The sequence below is a fragment of the Salmo salar genome, chromosome ssa17, assembly GCF_905237065.1.
Source record: "Salmo salar chromosome ssa17, Ssal_v3.1, whole genome shotgun sequence".
Taxonomy (NCBI): Eukaryota; Metazoa; Chordata; class Actinopteri; order Salmoniformes; family Salmonidae; genus Salmo; species Salmo salar.
Window position 1 is genome coordinate 81837816 of NC_059458.1, and position 17478 is coordinate 81855293.

The following is a 17478-nucleotide window of genomic DNA, read 5'->3' on the forward strand; positions in this document are numbered from 1 at the left end:
GGTGTCCTTGCCCTGGACCATAAAGCAGGTATTCATTACAAGGTGACACACAAGGGTAGTACACTAAAAAGCAGTCTTATCTCTGGCTTAGACACTATACAAATAGAACACTGTCATTACCGATATACAGTACAGTACTGTCCATACAGATACAAGTACAGTACTGTCCTTACAGATATACATTACAGTACAGTCATTGCAGATACACAGTACTGTCATTGCAGATATACAGTACACTGCCACTACAGATATACAGTACACTGTCATTAGAGATATACAGTACACTGTCATTAGAGATATACAGTACACTGTCTATCCATGACCCAGAATGCATTAAAGGTCCTCTCTACCTGGAAAGGTGTGCCATTTGATGTGTTTCTTCTGATATCAGGTATTTTGATATTCCAAAATGGCAGATGTGCTATGTTGTGTATCTATAAGGATCTTCTCTTTATCTATCTATCTACATGAATAGATAAGAGCTTATGTTGTTAGTTGAGACAACATAAATCTTCCATTACTTTGATGTTGCAATATACTACAGATGTAGGATCTTAATTTGATCAATCTTTTGTTCCTGAGAATGTTCTTGCAAAGCAAACTTGTAGTGTATTTGCATTTGAAAAAGGCTTCTAAAGTGTGTAATTTACACTTTGAAATGTCAAGACTTGATATGCCCTAACTGAGAATGTATCAACCCCTACAAAAATGTCCATTAAATATAATCCATATAATAATTCACTTTTTCTGATGCTGCAGTATTATTTTCCAGCTGTCACAAACTGGCTCAAAGTAAGATCCTACATCTGTACAGCAAGTGTTCCACAAGAGAAGTAGGAGCTCCAGCTGATCTGCCAAATCAAAGTGTATTTGGCACGTGCGCCGAATACAACAGGTGTAGACCTTACAGTGAAATGCTTACTTACAAGCCCTAACCAACAGCTGATCGTCCTCGCAGTGGCAGACCACGTGTAACAACACCTGCACAGGATCGGTACATCCGAACATCACACCTGTGGGACATGTACAGGATGGCAACAACTGCCTGAGTTACACCAGGAACACACAATCCCTCCACTGCTCAGACTGTCCGCAATAGGCTGAGAGAGGCTGGACTGAGGGCTTGTAGGCCAGTTGTAAGGCAGGTCCTCACCAGACATCACCGGCAACAACGTCGCCTATGGGCACAAGCCCATCGGCGCTGGACCAGACAGGACTGGCAAAAAGTGCTCTTCACTGACGAGTCGCGGTTATGTCACACCAGGGGTGATGGTCGGATTCGCGTTTATCGTCGAAGGAATGAGCAGGATCGATTTGGAGGTGGAGGGTCCATCATGGTCTGGAGCGGTGTGTCACAGCATCATCGGACTGAGCTTGTTGTCATTGCAGGCAATCTCAACGCTGTGGGTTACAGGGAAGACATCCTCCTCCCTCATGTGGTACCCTTCCTGCAGGCTCATCCTGACATGACCCTCCAGCATGACATGCCACCAGCCATACTGCTCGTTCTGTGCGTGATTTGCTGCAAGACAGGAATGTCAGTGTTTGGCCATGGCCAGCGAAGAGCCCGGATCTCAATCTCATTGAGCACATCCAGGACCTGTTGGATCGGAGGGTGAGGGCTAGACCCATACGCCCCAGAAATGTCCGGGAACTTGCAGGTGCCTTGGTGGAAGAGTGGTGTAACATCTCACAGCAAGAACTGGAAAATCTGGTGCAGTCCATGAGGAGGAGATGCACTGCAGTACTTAATGCAGCTGGTGGCCACACCAGATATTGACTATTACTTTTGACTTTGACCTCCCCCTTTGTTCAGGGACACATTATTACATTTCTGTTAGTCACATGTCTGTGGAACTTGTTCAGTTTGTCTCAGTTGTTGAATCGTATGTTCACACAAATATTTACACGTTAAGTTTTCTGAAAAACGCAGTTGACAATGAGAGGACGTTTCTTTTTTTGCTGAGTTTATGATAAACAGTGAGTAGCAGCAGTGTAAAATAGGGGTTGGGAGGGGGGGCACAATGCAAATAGTCCAGGTAGCCATTTGGTTACCTGTTCAGGAGTCTTATGGGTTGGGGGTAAAATCTGTTGAGAAGCCTTTTGGTCCTAGACTTGGTACTCCGGTACCGCTTGCCATGCGGTAGTAACGAGAACAGTCTATGACTGGGGTGGCTGGGGTCTTTGACAATTGTTAGGGCCTTCCTCTGACACCTCCTGGTGTAGAGGTCCTGGATGGCAGGTAGCTTAGCCCCAGTGATGTACTGGGCCGTACGCACTACCCTCTGTAGTGCCTTGCGGGTGGAGGCCAAGCAGTTGCCGTACCAGGCAGTTATGCAACCAGTCAGGATGCTCTCGATGTTGCAGCTGTACAACTTTTGGAGGATCTGAGGACCCATGCCAAATCCTTTTAGTTTCCTGAGTGGGAATAGGCTTTGTCGTGCCCTCTTCACAACTGTCTTGGTGTGCTTGGACCATGATCATTTGTTGGTGATATGGACACCAAGGAACTTGAATGTTCAGGGAATTTTTAATCCCAATAATGCATTTAATCTTTAACCAATTCACCTAGGTTTGTAAGACCCTGGGTTCACTAATAATTGGGCAAAGTCTCAGATTTTATAAAAAAGGTTCAACGATCTTTATTCATGAGTGCTCTAAAGTTAAAAATGAGGACTCATTCCTTTTATACACACATTCCTGTCTTTAGACCACTCCCTTCTCAAACAACCAGTACTTTTCCACTAACCACAAAGAACCATAAAAGTTGTCACATTCTCCAAGGCTTTCACCTCCCCTCCCCCGTTGGGACCCTCTTGGTTTGAAACCCTCTAATGATTTTCTATTACCTACTCTACAACTTCACTCTGTTTACATCCCTACTAAAGGATATAACATCATAGTATTACAATACTAACAGATCTACCCACATCCTGGTTTTATCTTCCCATGATTCTCAAACATGTCACCCTATCCTATAATGACAGAGTGGAACAATTTAGTCATTATTCTAACACATACAAATGATTCTCACATTGAAGCTCTCGACCATCTCCACTACAGCCCCATCGATGAGAATGGGGGTGTGCTCGGTCCTCCTTTTCCTGTAGTCCACAATCATCTCCTTAGTCTTGGTTACGTTGAGGGATAGGTTGTTATTCTGGCACCACCCCGCCAGGTCTCTGACCTCCTCCCTATAGGCTGTCTCGTCGTTGTCAGAGATCAGACCTACCACTGTTGTGTTGTCTGCAAACTTAATGATCGTGTTGGAGTCGTGCCTGGCCACGCAGTCGTGGGTGAACAGGGAGTACAGGAAGGGACTGAGCACGCACCTCTGGGGAGCTCCAGTGTTGAGGATCAGTGTGTCCTGGCAAATGTGTCCAGGATACAGTTGCAGAGGGAGGTGTTTAGTCCCAGGATCCTTAGCTAGTGATGAGCTTTGAGGGCACAGTGTTGAACGCTGAGCTGTAGTCTATGAATAGCATGCTCACGTAGGTGTTCCTTTTGTCCAGGTGGGAAAGGGCAGAGTGGAGTGCAATAGAGACTGCATCATCTGTGGATCTGTTGAGGCGGTATGCAAATTGGAGTGGGTCTAGGGTTCCTGGAATAATGGTGTTAATGTGAGCCATTATCAGCCTTTCAAAGCACTTCATGGCTACGGACGTGAGTGCTACGGGTCTGTAGTCATTTCGGCAGGTTGCCTTAGGGGACTATGGTGGTCTGCCTTGACTCATTTTGGGTCTTGTTTCTAGTAAACCAACGTATCAGGTGTAGAAAGACACCTGAACGGCGTCCCTACCTCTTCAGGGGGACCGGAAGTTAGGTTGAAGAGGAGCAGATGGAGGGATAGCTGTCTCTGCCCAAGCCCTTTCCACTCGTTTCCACTAGGGAACACTGGGACGACAATACAGTCATATCTCAGTACACCGTCTACGTCAGAGCACAGAGATACAGGGGGAAGGCATCCCAAATGCATCCTATTCCCTAGACCAGTGGTTCCTATTCCCTAGACCAGTGGTTCCCATCTAGGGCTACTAGGACCCCTGGGGGGGGTACTTGGCCTATCCACAGGGGGTACATGAGAAGACTCATGAGACCATAGGGTTACTGCTAAAAAGCACACGAGTGGGTACTACATGTGTACTCTGGGAAGAGAAAAATTACGTTGGTGGTACAGTAACCAAAAAAGGTTGGGAACCACTGCCCTATAGAGAGCACTACTGTTGACCAGAGCCCTACATGCATGTACCCTAGTCAAAAGTAGTGCACTATATAGGGAATAGGGCTCTAGTCAAAAGTAGTGCACTATGTATATAGGGCTCTAAAGTAGTGCAATATATAGGGAATAGGGCTCTAGAGTAGTGCACTATATAGGGAATAGGGTACCATTTGGGACGCACTACATGGGTATTGAACCAGGAAGTATTTTATATGCAGTATAATTGTGTTCAGTCCAAGATAATAAAGTTTATAGCGTTGAATCTATACTGCAGAGGAGGCTGGTGGGAGTGTTGAATCTATACTGATAAACTGTGATTGTGATAGACGACAACAAATTCACATTTTTAAATGCAGCAGAATTGCAAACATATTGAAACAGTAACATCGTCAAACCTACTGTATAAAAAGGACATTTCATCAAGATTTCCAATCCAGTTGAAGGCCCAGAGACGTGGCAGGCAGGAGAACCATTAACAGGAAGAGTCTGGTACCAGATAAGTTGCCCTACTTCTATAAGACAAAGCATGGGCAACATGCAGAATGTACTGAACAATTTGGATATCTGCTTTTATATGCAGTAGAATTGTGTCCTGACAATTTTACCCTTAGTGTGTTTGGGACAACAGATTATATCTTCAAAAACAGACACGTTGATTCCAGAGGTAAACCATTTTTAATTCAGTGTGTTCCAGAAAGGCACTAAAATAAATTGAGGAAAGCTTGGAGTTGGAATGTTAACAGAGGAATGGAGGGATGAAAGGATGGAAAACCAGGAGAAGGTAAAGAGATTGGAACGTTCACAGACCACACACACACCACGACACACATGACGACACAGCTACATACTTCTAACTAAGGGTTGGTAAAGAACTAAAAAGCCAGAGAGAATGTTCTTCCTCATCATCGATGTGTTTTCTAAAACCTTCAAAACATTTGTACAGATTCTTCTAAAGTCCTTGTATTGGAGAGAACGCAACAGAATCCTGCTCATCTGCTGCTCCCAAACAGCACCTATTCTCTACATCACGGGTCCCAACCATATGGGAGGGCACGGGACCTTCCGATCTAAAACGAAGTGTAACTCCGCAATGCATTAGGCTTGAAACAAGTAGTAAAATGACGAGAGGAAGACGCGACTCTGATGCACATGGGAACATATTTGCTTCGTCTCTCTGACATTGAGAAGCTGAGCTACGACCTTCTAAAGTTGAGGAGTCAAAGAAATTGGACTTTGCTTGTAAAGTAATCTTATACAATGTGTGACTCTGTCGCTATCAATTGATCTAATCATTTCCTGTAAAATAGAATATGCAGAATTAAATTGAGGGTTCATATAAAACATTTGGGGAAATCAGGTCTAGCCTATTTATTTTCCTTATCGATCTATTATTATCATCATCATAGGGGCTCCAGAGTGGCGCTGCTGTTTAAGGCACTGCATCTCAATGGTCGAGGAGTCACTACAGACCCTGGTTCGATTCCAGGCTGTATCACAACCAGACGTGATTGGGAGTCCCATAGGGTGGAGCACAACTGTCCCAGCGTCGTCAGGGTTAGGGGGTTTGGCCTTAGTAGGCCGTCATTGTAAAGAAGAATTTGTTCTTAACTGACTTGCCTAGTTAAATAAAAGGTTAAATAAAAAACACAAAATAAAATAAATAAATTGTCTACCTAAAATAAGTCATGAGACATTTTGCTAGGTCCCTCAAATGAAACAAAATTAAGCTGGTGTTGTATTTAATAAAGACAATCTCAATAAACAATAATAAAACAAGGTTGGGAACCCCTGCTGTGCATATTGCACTACTACAGTAGTTAACTATATAGGGAATAGGGTGCCATTTGTGACTCAGCCTTGTAGTGTGGACAGAAGAGCTCATTCAGCGTTTCTTACATATAATAATGGAGTCAAGTTACATAGAGCAGCGTGGTCGTCACCATAGTTACTGTCCTCTGGTTTTAAATATGGACTGGAGATAGATGGATAGAATAACCACAGATGGATGGATGGACGGACGGAGTGCCTCGATTTACACTTGTCCGGTGTCCCAAATGGCACCCTATTCCATATTTAGTGCACCACTTTTGCCCATAGGGGCCACAAGTCGTGCACTACAGTGAACAGGGTGCAATTTGGGAAGCACCAGTTGGGTTCAGAGCACTTCCTCTCTGTTCCAATATGCATACTAGCAGACCAATCAGAATGACAAACAATGGTCATGTTCCAGACAGACTGCAGACTGACTGATCTACCAATCCCCTTACATCCTGAATAACTACTCACTGTTATTGGCAGATCAGTCAGTCTGATCTACCAATCCCCTTACATCCTGAATAACTACTCACTGTTATTGGTAGATCAGTCAGGATGTAAGGGGCATGCATTCTAAGTCATATGCTAGTAGGTATTGAAGACAGAGGATGGGAGGAGTCTCCTGAAATGACACGTGATTGGATGAGAGATTGGAAGGGGGTGGCGATGAGGAGCGTTGGGGCGGTCCTTCTTCCTTCTGAGAGCCAGGAGGGTAGGATGATTGGAGAGCTATCTTGTCCCTCACGGGAGTGCGTCTGATGATAGGTTGAGATTCCGACACGCCTCCCTCTGTTCTGGATCGTGATTGGTTGGTCACAGTTCCTCCTTGTAGTAGCCCAGCTTAGCAAAACTCATCTCTTTCCTCAACTGCATGACTTCCCAGAACATCTGTTCTGCTAGAGAACAGGAAAGGAGATGGAGGGAGGAAAGAGGATTGGATAGAAGAGAGCATAAACATTACAACACATTCTGACTATACTGTAGAGACACATTACAACACATTCTGACTATACTGTAGAGACACATTACAACACATTCTGACTATACTGTAGAGACACATTACAACACATTCTGACTATACTGTAGAGACACAACACATTCTGACTATACTGTAGAGACACATTACAACACATTCTGACTATACTGTAGAGATACATTACAACACATTCTGACTATACTGTAGAGACACATTACAACACATTCTGACTATACTGTAGAGACGCATAACAACACATTCTGACTAAACTGTAGAGACACATTACAACACATTCTGACTATACTGTAGACACATAACAACACATTCTGACTATACTGTAGAGACACATAACAACACATTCTGACTATACTGTAGAGACACATTACAACACATTCTGACTATACTGTAGACACATAACACATTCTGACGATACTGTAGACACACATAACAACACATTCTGACTATACTGTGAGACACATTACAACACATTCTGACTATACTGTAGACACACATTAACACATTCTGACTATACTGTAGAGACATAACACATTCTGACTATACTGTAGAGACATAACAACACATTCTGACTATACTGTAGAGACACGTAACACATTCTGACTATACTGTAGACACATAACAACACATTCTGACTATACTGTAGAGACACATAACACATTCTGACTATACTGTAGAGACATTACAACACATTCTGACTATACTGTAGAGACACATAACACATTCTGACTATACTGTAGAGACACATAACACATTGACTATACTGTAGAGAGACATTACAACACATTCTGACTATACTGTAGAGACACATAACAACACATTCTGACTATACTGTAGAGACACATTACAACACATTCTGACTATACTGTAGAGACACATTACAACACATTCTGACTATACTGTAGAGACACATTACAACACATTCTGACTATACTGTAGAGAGACATAACAACACATTCTGACTATACTGTAGAGAGACATAACAACACATTCTGACTATACTGTAGAGACATTATAACACATTCTGACTATACTGTAGACACACATAACAACACATTCTGACTATACTGTAGAGAGACATAACAACACATTCTGACTATACTGTAGAGATACATAACAACACATTCTGACTATACTGTAGAGATACATAACAACACATTCTGACTATACTGTAGAGATACATAACAACACATTCTGACTATACTGTAGACACATTACAACACATTCTGACTATACTGTAGAGACACATAACACATTCTGACTATACTGTAGACACATAACAACACATTCTGACTATACTGTAGAGACTACAACACATTCTGACTATACTGTAGAGTCACATAACACATTGACTATACTGTAGAGAGACATTACAACACATTCTGACTATACTGTAGAGACACATAACAACACATTCTGACTATACTGTAGAGACACGTAACACATTCTGACTATACTGTAGAGACACATTACAACACATTCTGACTATACCGTAGACACACATAACAACACATTCTGACTATACTGTAGAGATACATAACAACACATTCTGACTATACTGTAGACACATTACAACACATTCTGACTATACTGTAGAGACACATAACACATTCTGACTATACTGTAGAGACACGTAACACATTCTGACTATACTGTAGACACATAACAACACATTCTGACTATACTGTAGACACATAACAACACATTCTGACTATACTGTAGAGACATTACAACACATTCTGACTATACTGTAGACACATAACACATTCTGACTATACTGTAGAGACATTACAACACATTCTGACTATACTGTAGAGACACATAACACATTCTGACTATACTGTAGACACATAACAACACATTCTGACTATACTGTAGAGACTACAACACATTCTGACTATACTGTAGAGACTACAACACATTCTGACTATACTGTAGAGTCACATAACACATTGACTATACTGTAGAGAGACATTACAACACATTCTGACTATACTGTAGAGACACATAACAACACATTCTGACTATACTGTAGAGACACATAACACATTCTGACTATACTGTAGAGACACATAACAACACATTCTGACTATACTGTAGACACAACACATTCTGACTATACTGTAGACACATTACAACACATTCTGACTATACTGTAGACACACATAACAACACATTCTGACTATACTGTAGAGAGACATAACAACACATTCTGACTATACTGTAGACACATAACAACACATTCTGACTATACTGTAGACACAACACATTCTGACTATACTGTAGAGAGACATAACAACACATTCTGACTATACTGTAGAGACACATAACAAATTCTGACTATACTGTACAGACACATTATAACACATTCTGACTATACTGTACAGACACATAACACATTCTGACTATACTGTAGACACATAACACATTCTGACTATACTGTAGAGACACATAACAACACATTCTGACTATACTGTAGAGACATAACACATTCTGACTATACTGTAGAGACATTACAACACATTCTGACTATACTGTAGACACATACCAACACATTCTGACTATACTGTAGACGCATTATAACACATTCTGACTATACTGTAGAGAGACATAACACATTCTGACTATACTGTAGAGACACATAACAACACATTCTGACTATACTGTAGAGACACATAACAACACATTCTGACTATACTGTAGAGACACATAACAACACATTCTGACTATACTGTAGACACATTACAACACATTCTGACTATACTGTAGAGACACATAACAACACATTCTGACTATACTGTAGAGACACGTAACACATTCTGACTATACTGTAGACACATAACAACACATTCTGACTATACTGTAGAGACATTACAACACATTCTGACTATACTGTAGAGACATAACAACACATTCTGACTATACTGTAGACACATAACACATTCTGACTATACTGTAGACACATAACAACACATTCTGACTATACTGTAGAGACATTACAACACATTCTGACTATACTGTAGAGACATTACAACACATTCTGACTATACTGTAGAGACACATAACAACACATTCTGACTATACTGTAGACACATTACAACACATTCTGACTATACTGTAGACACACATGACACATTGACTATACTGTAGAGATACATAACACATTCTGACTATACTGTAGACACATTACAACACATTCTGACTATACTGTAGAGACACATAACACATTCTGACTATACTGTAGAGACACATAACACATTCTGACTATACTGTAGAGATGACACATTCTGACTATACTGTAGAGACATTGTCAGCATGACAACTGGAGACTAAACACTGCCAGTACAGCTACTGTTGAAGATTGTGGGAATCCTATAAACGACAAAATGCTAGAACAGCCACTCCGTGGCTACGTTAAAAGCATCATTACGTGGCTCCGAACTCGTATCCTCTATTGAAAAACAATGGCGTTCTTGTGCTAGTCTGTAACCTTGAGGAGACTTCTCTAAATGAGCTGTGTGACTGATGAGCCTCCACCCTCTACGGTAATGGACGTAGAAATAGAATCAGAATGTGGTGGTGAATGGGGATACCCATTCTAGGTATTCCATTTCTATGCTAATAGGATTCCAACATGTCAGATAGCTGCTGAGTTAGTCCAATCTACAGCACCACTGGGTCCATAAGACACACTACTCTACATGACTTATGCATGTGGCCATGTACTGTGGTTTCTGCTAACACATCCATCCATGGATCCATCCATGGATCCATCCAATGCTTCACATTAGCTAAAACCACTAAAGATAAAGTGCATTCACATGTGACTGTAGGCAAAACAACATGGCTGCAGCATTACAGGAAATGCACTGCTAGCTGATCTCACCGTCCTGCAGCTTGACCAGCCCTTGGTGGATGTAGCGGATATAGGTAAAGAAGTTACAAACTGACGTGATCTGGAGAGAGAGAGAGATCAAGGTTAAATGTCTAGACTGGTGAAACATTAGATGGTGGACTTAAATCCTTTTCTCATGCAGGGAATTACAAGTTCATAAATGAGAGTGCTGTAGACGTCGTAGTGAATTACAGGCTGATAAATGAGAGTGCTGTAGACGTCGTAGTGAATTACAGGCTGATAAATGAGAGTGCTGTAGACGTCGTAGGGAATTACAAGTTCATAAATGAGAGTGCTGTAGACGTCGTAAGGGATTACAGGCTGATAAATGAGAGTGCTGTAGACGTCGTAGTGAATTACAGGCTGATAAATGAGAGTGCTGTAGACGTCGTAGGGGATTACAGGTTGATAAATGAGAGTGCTGTAGACGTCGTAGGGGATTACAGGTTGATAAATGAGAGTGCTGTAGACGTCGTAGGGGATTACAGGTTGATAAATGAGAGTGCTGTAGACGTCGTAGTGAATTACAGGCTGATAAATGAGAGTGCTGTAGACGTCGTAGTGAATTACAGGCTGATAAATGAGAGTGCTGTAGACGTCGTAGGGAATTACAAGTTCATAAATGAGAGTGCTGTAGACGTCGTAGTGAATTACAGGCTGATAAATGAGAGTGCTGTAGACGTCGTAGGGGATTACAGGTTGATAAATGAGAGTGCTGTAGACGTCGTAGGGGATTACAGGCTGATAAATGAGAGTGCTGTAGACGTCGTAGTGAATTACAGGCTGATAAATGAGAGTGCTGTAGACGTCGTAGGGGATTACAGGCTGATAAATGAGAGTGCTGTAGACGTCGTAGGGGATTACAGGCTGATAAATGAGAGTGCTGTAGACGTCGTAGTGAATTACAGGCTGATAAATGAGAGTGCTGTAGACGTCGTAGTGAATTACAGGCTGATAAATGAGAGTGCTGTAGACGTCGTAGTGAATTACAGGCTGATAAATGAGAGTGCTGTAGACGTCGTAGGGGATTACAGGCTGATAAATGAGAGTGCTGTAGACGTCGTAGGGGATTACAGGTTGATAAATGAGAGTGCTGTAGACGTCGTAGGGGATTACAGGCTGATAAATGAGAGTGCTGTAGACGTCGTAGGGGATTACAGGCTGATAAATGAGAGTGCTGTAGACGTCGTAGGGATTACAGGCTGATAAATGAGAGTGCTGTAGACGTCGTAGGGGATTACAGGCTGATAAATGAGAGTGCTGTAGACGTCGTAGGGGATTACAGGCTGATAAATGAGAGTGCTGTAGACGTCGTAGGGGATTACAGGCTGATAAATGAGAGTGCTGTAGACGTCGTAGTGAATTACAGGCTGATAAATGAGAGTGCTGTAGACGTCGTAGGGGATTACAGGCTGATAAATGAGAGTGCTGTAGACGTCGTAGGGGATTACAGGCTGATAAATGAGAGTGCTGTAGACGTCGTAGGGGATTACAGGTTGATAAATGAGAGTGCTGTAGACGTCGTAGTGAATTACAGGTTGATAAATGAGAGTGCTGTAGACGTCGTAGGGGATTACAGGCTGATAAATGAGAGTGCTGTAGACGTCGTAGTGAATTACAGGTTGATAAATGAGAGTGCTGTAGACGTCGTAGTGAATTACAGGTTGATAAATGAGAGTGCTGTAGACGTCGTAGTGAATTACAGGTTGATAAATGAGAGTGCTGTAGACGTCGTAGGGGATTACAGGTTGATAAATGAGAGTGCTGTAGACGTCGTAGTGGATTACAGGTTGATAAATGAGAGTGCTGTAGGCGTCGTAGGGGATTACAGGTTGATAAATGAGAGTGCTGTAGACGTCGTAGTGAATTACAGGCTGATAAATGAGAGTGCTGTAGACGTCGTAGTGAATTACAGGTTGATAAATGAGAGTGCTGTAGACGTCGTAGTGAATTACAGGTTGATAAATGAGAGTGCTGTAGACGTCGTAGTGAATTACAGGTTGATAAATGAGAGTGCTGTAGACCTGGTAAAACTCACCCGATAACGACAGAAAGGAGACACGTAGTAATAGTTGCTGGAATCACCAAACTTGATTCTGTGCTTGCAGGTTTTGGTCTGGCCACTAAGGGCACACTTTCTGTGAGGAGAGACAAGAAACAGAGAGATAGTGGTAAGAAAGAGGTCCAGTATTACCCTGAAAACAGATGAATGTCTAATCATCTAATGCTCAACATAACAGCACGTTGAAAGACTAGGCCTAGCCAGCCTAACTGGACTGCTCATGTTTAAGGAATGGAAAGAGGGATGGAGGAGAGACAAAACAGTGCAGATGGAAGGAAAGGAGTGGGTGAGGAGGGAGGGAGGGAGGGATGGAGAGAAAACAGTGCAGATGGAAGGAAAGGAGTGGGTGGGGAGGGAGGGAGGGAGGGAGGGAGGGAGGGAGGGAGGGAGGGAGGGAGGGAGGGAGGGAGGGAGGGAGGGAGGGAGGGAAAGTGAGAATTGACATGACTACCTCAGGCCTTCAACCACCCGTGTGAACGACAGAGAGAAATAACAGAAAAGAAAAGAAATTGAGAAATTATGAAAAAGAAGGCAGTCAGGAAAATACTACTGAACAGAGCTAGAAGAGAAGCATGCTGGAGAGACAGAGAGAGACACACAGAGTGAGGGGAGACACACACAGAGTGAGGGGGAGAGACACACAGAGTGAGGGGGAGAGACACACACAGAGTGAGGGGGAGAGACACACACAGAGTGAGGGGGAGAGACACACACAGAGTGAGGGGGAGAGACACACACAGAGTGAGGGGGAGAGACACACACACAGTGAGGGGGAGAGCACACACAGAGACAGAGGGGGAGAGACACACACAGAGTGAGGGGAGAGACACACACAGAGTGAGGGGGAGAGACACACACAGAGAGAGAGAGACACACACAGAGTGAGGGGGAGAGACACACACAGAGTGAGGGGGAGAGACACACACAGAGTGAGGGGGAGAGACACACACAGAGTGAGGGGGAGACACAGAGAGAGGGGAGAGACACACACAGAGTGAGGGGGAGAGCACACACAGAGTGAGGGGGGAGAGACACACAGAGTGAGGGGGAGAGACACACAGAGTGAGGGAGAGACACACACAGAGTGAGGGGAGAGACACACAGAGGGGGAGAGACACACACAGAGTGAGGGGGAGAGACACACACAGAGAGAGGAGAGAGACACACACAGAGTGAGGGGGGAGAGACACACACAGAGTGAGGGGGAGAGACACACACAGAGTGAGGGGGAGAGACACACACAGAGTGAGGGGGAGAGACACACACAGAGTGAGGGGGAGAGACACACACAGAGTGAGGGGGAGAGACACACACAGAGTGAGGGGGAGAGACACACACAGAGTGAGGGGGAGAGACACACACAGAGTGAGGAGGAGAGACACACACAGAGTGAGGGGGAGAGACACACAGTGAGGGGGAGAGACATATTGAGGAAGAATGAAAGAAATGGTGAGAGAGCAGGGTGGAATCAGAATGAATGAGGTCTTTGGGTAAACACATTGTATTCCCCTCACACAGACAGTGAACCACTGAGAACAAAAACATCATTCCCCCAATTCTCTCTGCTTCCTCCCAACTTGAACAAATAATCTCCTTTAATCCACCCAATATTCTAACCAAGGCCAGAGACATTATCAGGAAGTAAATTGTCAGCGGTGGATTCTGATTGGTCACGGTTGGGTGAGGAAGGAGGATAGCAGTTTCAGTACATTGTAATCCCCCCTAGGATCCTAGAGAGATGATTACTGAGTCATATTGTAGACAGAGAAGAAGGAGAGCATATTAAACACAGAGATACTTTTCTATATATAGTGTATGTGGACACCCCTTAAAATCAGTGGATTCAGCTATTTCAACCACACCCGTTGCTGACAGGTGTAGAAAACTGAGCACACCGCCATGCAATCTCCATAGACAAACATTGGTAGTAGAATGGCCTTAGTGAAGAGCTCAGTGACTTTCAAAGTGGCACAGTCATAGGATGCCACCTTTTCAACAAGTCAATTCGTCAAATGTCTGCCCTGCTAGAGCTGCCCAGGTCAACTGTAAGTGCTGTTATTGTGAAGTGGAAACGTTTAGGAGAAACACAGTGGTAGGCCACACCAGCTCACAAGAAAGGGACCGTCGAGAGCTGAAGTGGGTAGCGCGTAAAAAAAAAAGTCTGTCCTTGGGTGCATCACTCTCTACCGAATTCCAAACTGCTTCTGGAAGCAACATCATCACAAGAACTGTTCGTCAGGAGCTTCATGAAATGGGTTTCCATGGTCGAGCAGCCGCACACAAGCCCAAAATGTGCAATGCCTGAATGCATAGTGCTCTTTCCTGTTTCAGCATAACAATGCCCCCGTGCACAAAGAGAGGTACATACAGAAATAGTTTGTCGAGATCGGTGTGGAAGAACTTGACTGGCCTGCACAGAGTCCTGACCTCAACCCCATCAAACACCTTTGGGATGAATTGGAAAGCCGACTGCGAGTCAGGCCTAATCGCCCAACATCAGTGCCCGACCTCACTAACGCTCTTGTTGCTGAATGAAAGTCCCCCATAGCAATGTTCCAACATCTAGTGGAAAGCCTTCCCAGAAGAGTGGAGACTGTTATAGCAGCAATGTTCCAACATCTAGTGGAAAGACTTCCCAGAAGAGTGGAGGCTGTTATAGCAGCAATGTTCCATCATCTAGTGGAAAGACTTCCCAGAAGAGTGGAGGCTGTTATAGCAGCAATGTTCCAACATCTAGTGGAAAGCCTTCCCAGAAGAGTGGAGGCTGTTATAGCAGCAATGTTCCAACATCTAGTGGAAAGCCTTCCCAGAAGAGTGGAGGCTGTTATAGCAGCAATGTTCCAACATCTAGTGGAAAGACTTGCCAGAAGAGTGGAGGCTGTTAGCAGCAATGGGGGGGGGGGGGGGTTCACCTACATATTAATGCCTATGATTTTGGAATGAGACGTTCGACTAGCAGGTGTCCACATACTTTTGGTCATGTAGTGTAAGTCGAGGAGCATGTGGTTAGAATGTGAGGCATATTAAACAGAGGGAACATGGAGAACAGTGGAGGAACATGTTAGAATGTGAGGCATATTAAACAGAGGGAACAGTGGAGGAACATGTTAGAATGTGAGGCATATTAAACAGAGGGAACAGTGGAGAACAGTGGAGGAACATGTTAGAATGTGAGGCATATTAAACAGAGGGAACATGGAGAACAGTGGAGGAACATGTTAGAATGTGAGGCATATTAAACAGAGGGAACAGTGGAGGAACATGTTAGAATGTGAGGCATATTAAACAGAGGGAACATGGAGAACAGTGGAGGAACATGTTAGAATGTGAGGCATATTAAACAGAGGGAACAGTGGAGGAACATGTTAGAATGTGAGGCATATTAAACAGAGGGAACATGGAGAACAGTGGAGGAACATGTTAGAATGTGAGGCATATTAAACAGAGGGAACAGTGGAGGAACATGTTAGAATGTGAGGCATATTAAACAGAGGGGAACAGTGGAGGAACATGTTAGAATGTGAGGCATATTAAACAGAGGGAACATGGAGAACAGTGGAGGAACATGTTAGAATGTGAGGCATATTAAACAGAGGGAACAGTGGAGGAACATGTTAGAATGTGAGGCATATTAAACAGAGGGAACAGTGGAGGAACATGTTAGAATGTGAGGCATATTAAACAGAGGGAACATGGAGAACAGTGGAGGAACATGTTAGAATGTGAGGCATATTAAACAGAGGTGAACAGTGGAGGAACATGTTAGAATGTGAGGCATATTAAACAGAGGGAACATGGAGAACAGTGGAGGAAAATGTTAGAATGTGAGGCATATTAAACAGAGGGGAACAGTGGAGGAACATGTTAGAATGTGAGGCATATTAAACAGAGGGAGGAGAACAGTGGAGGAACATGTTAGAATGTGAGGCATATTAAACAGAGGGAACAGTGGAGGAACATGTTTGAATGTGAGGCATATTAAACAGAGGGAACAGTGGAGGAACATGTTAGAATGTGAGGCATATTAAACAGAGGGAACATGGAGGAACATGTTAGGAATGTGAGGCATATTAAACAGAGGGAACATGGAGAACAGTGGAGGAACATGTTGGAATGTGAGGCATATTAAACAGAGGGAACATGGAGAACAGTGGAGGAACATGTTAGAATGTGAGGCATATTAAACAGAGGGAACAGTGGAGGAACATGTTAGAATGTGAGGCATATTAAACAGAGGGAACATGGAGACCATTGGAGGAACATGTTAGAATGTGAGGCATATTAAACAGAGGGAAATGGAGAACAGTGGAGGAACATGTTAGAATGTGAGGCATATTAAACAGAGGGAGGAACAGTGGAGGAAAATGTTAGAATGTGAGGCATATTAAACAGAGGGAACAGTGGAGGAACATGTTAGAATGTGAGGCATATTAAACAGAGGGAACAGTGGAGGAACATGTTAGAATGTGAGGCATATTAAACAGAGGGAACATGGA

At 43.4% G+C, this 17478-nt stretch overlaps 1 pseudogene; it reads right to left on the reverse strand.

Annotated features, from left to right (window-relative positions):
- Window positions 1-4875: 4875 nt before the first annotated feature.
- The window catches only part of LOC106595282 (rab-3A-interacting protein-like), an 80525-nt pseudogene continuing 67922 nt past the window's right edge, over window positions 4876-17478 (reverse strand).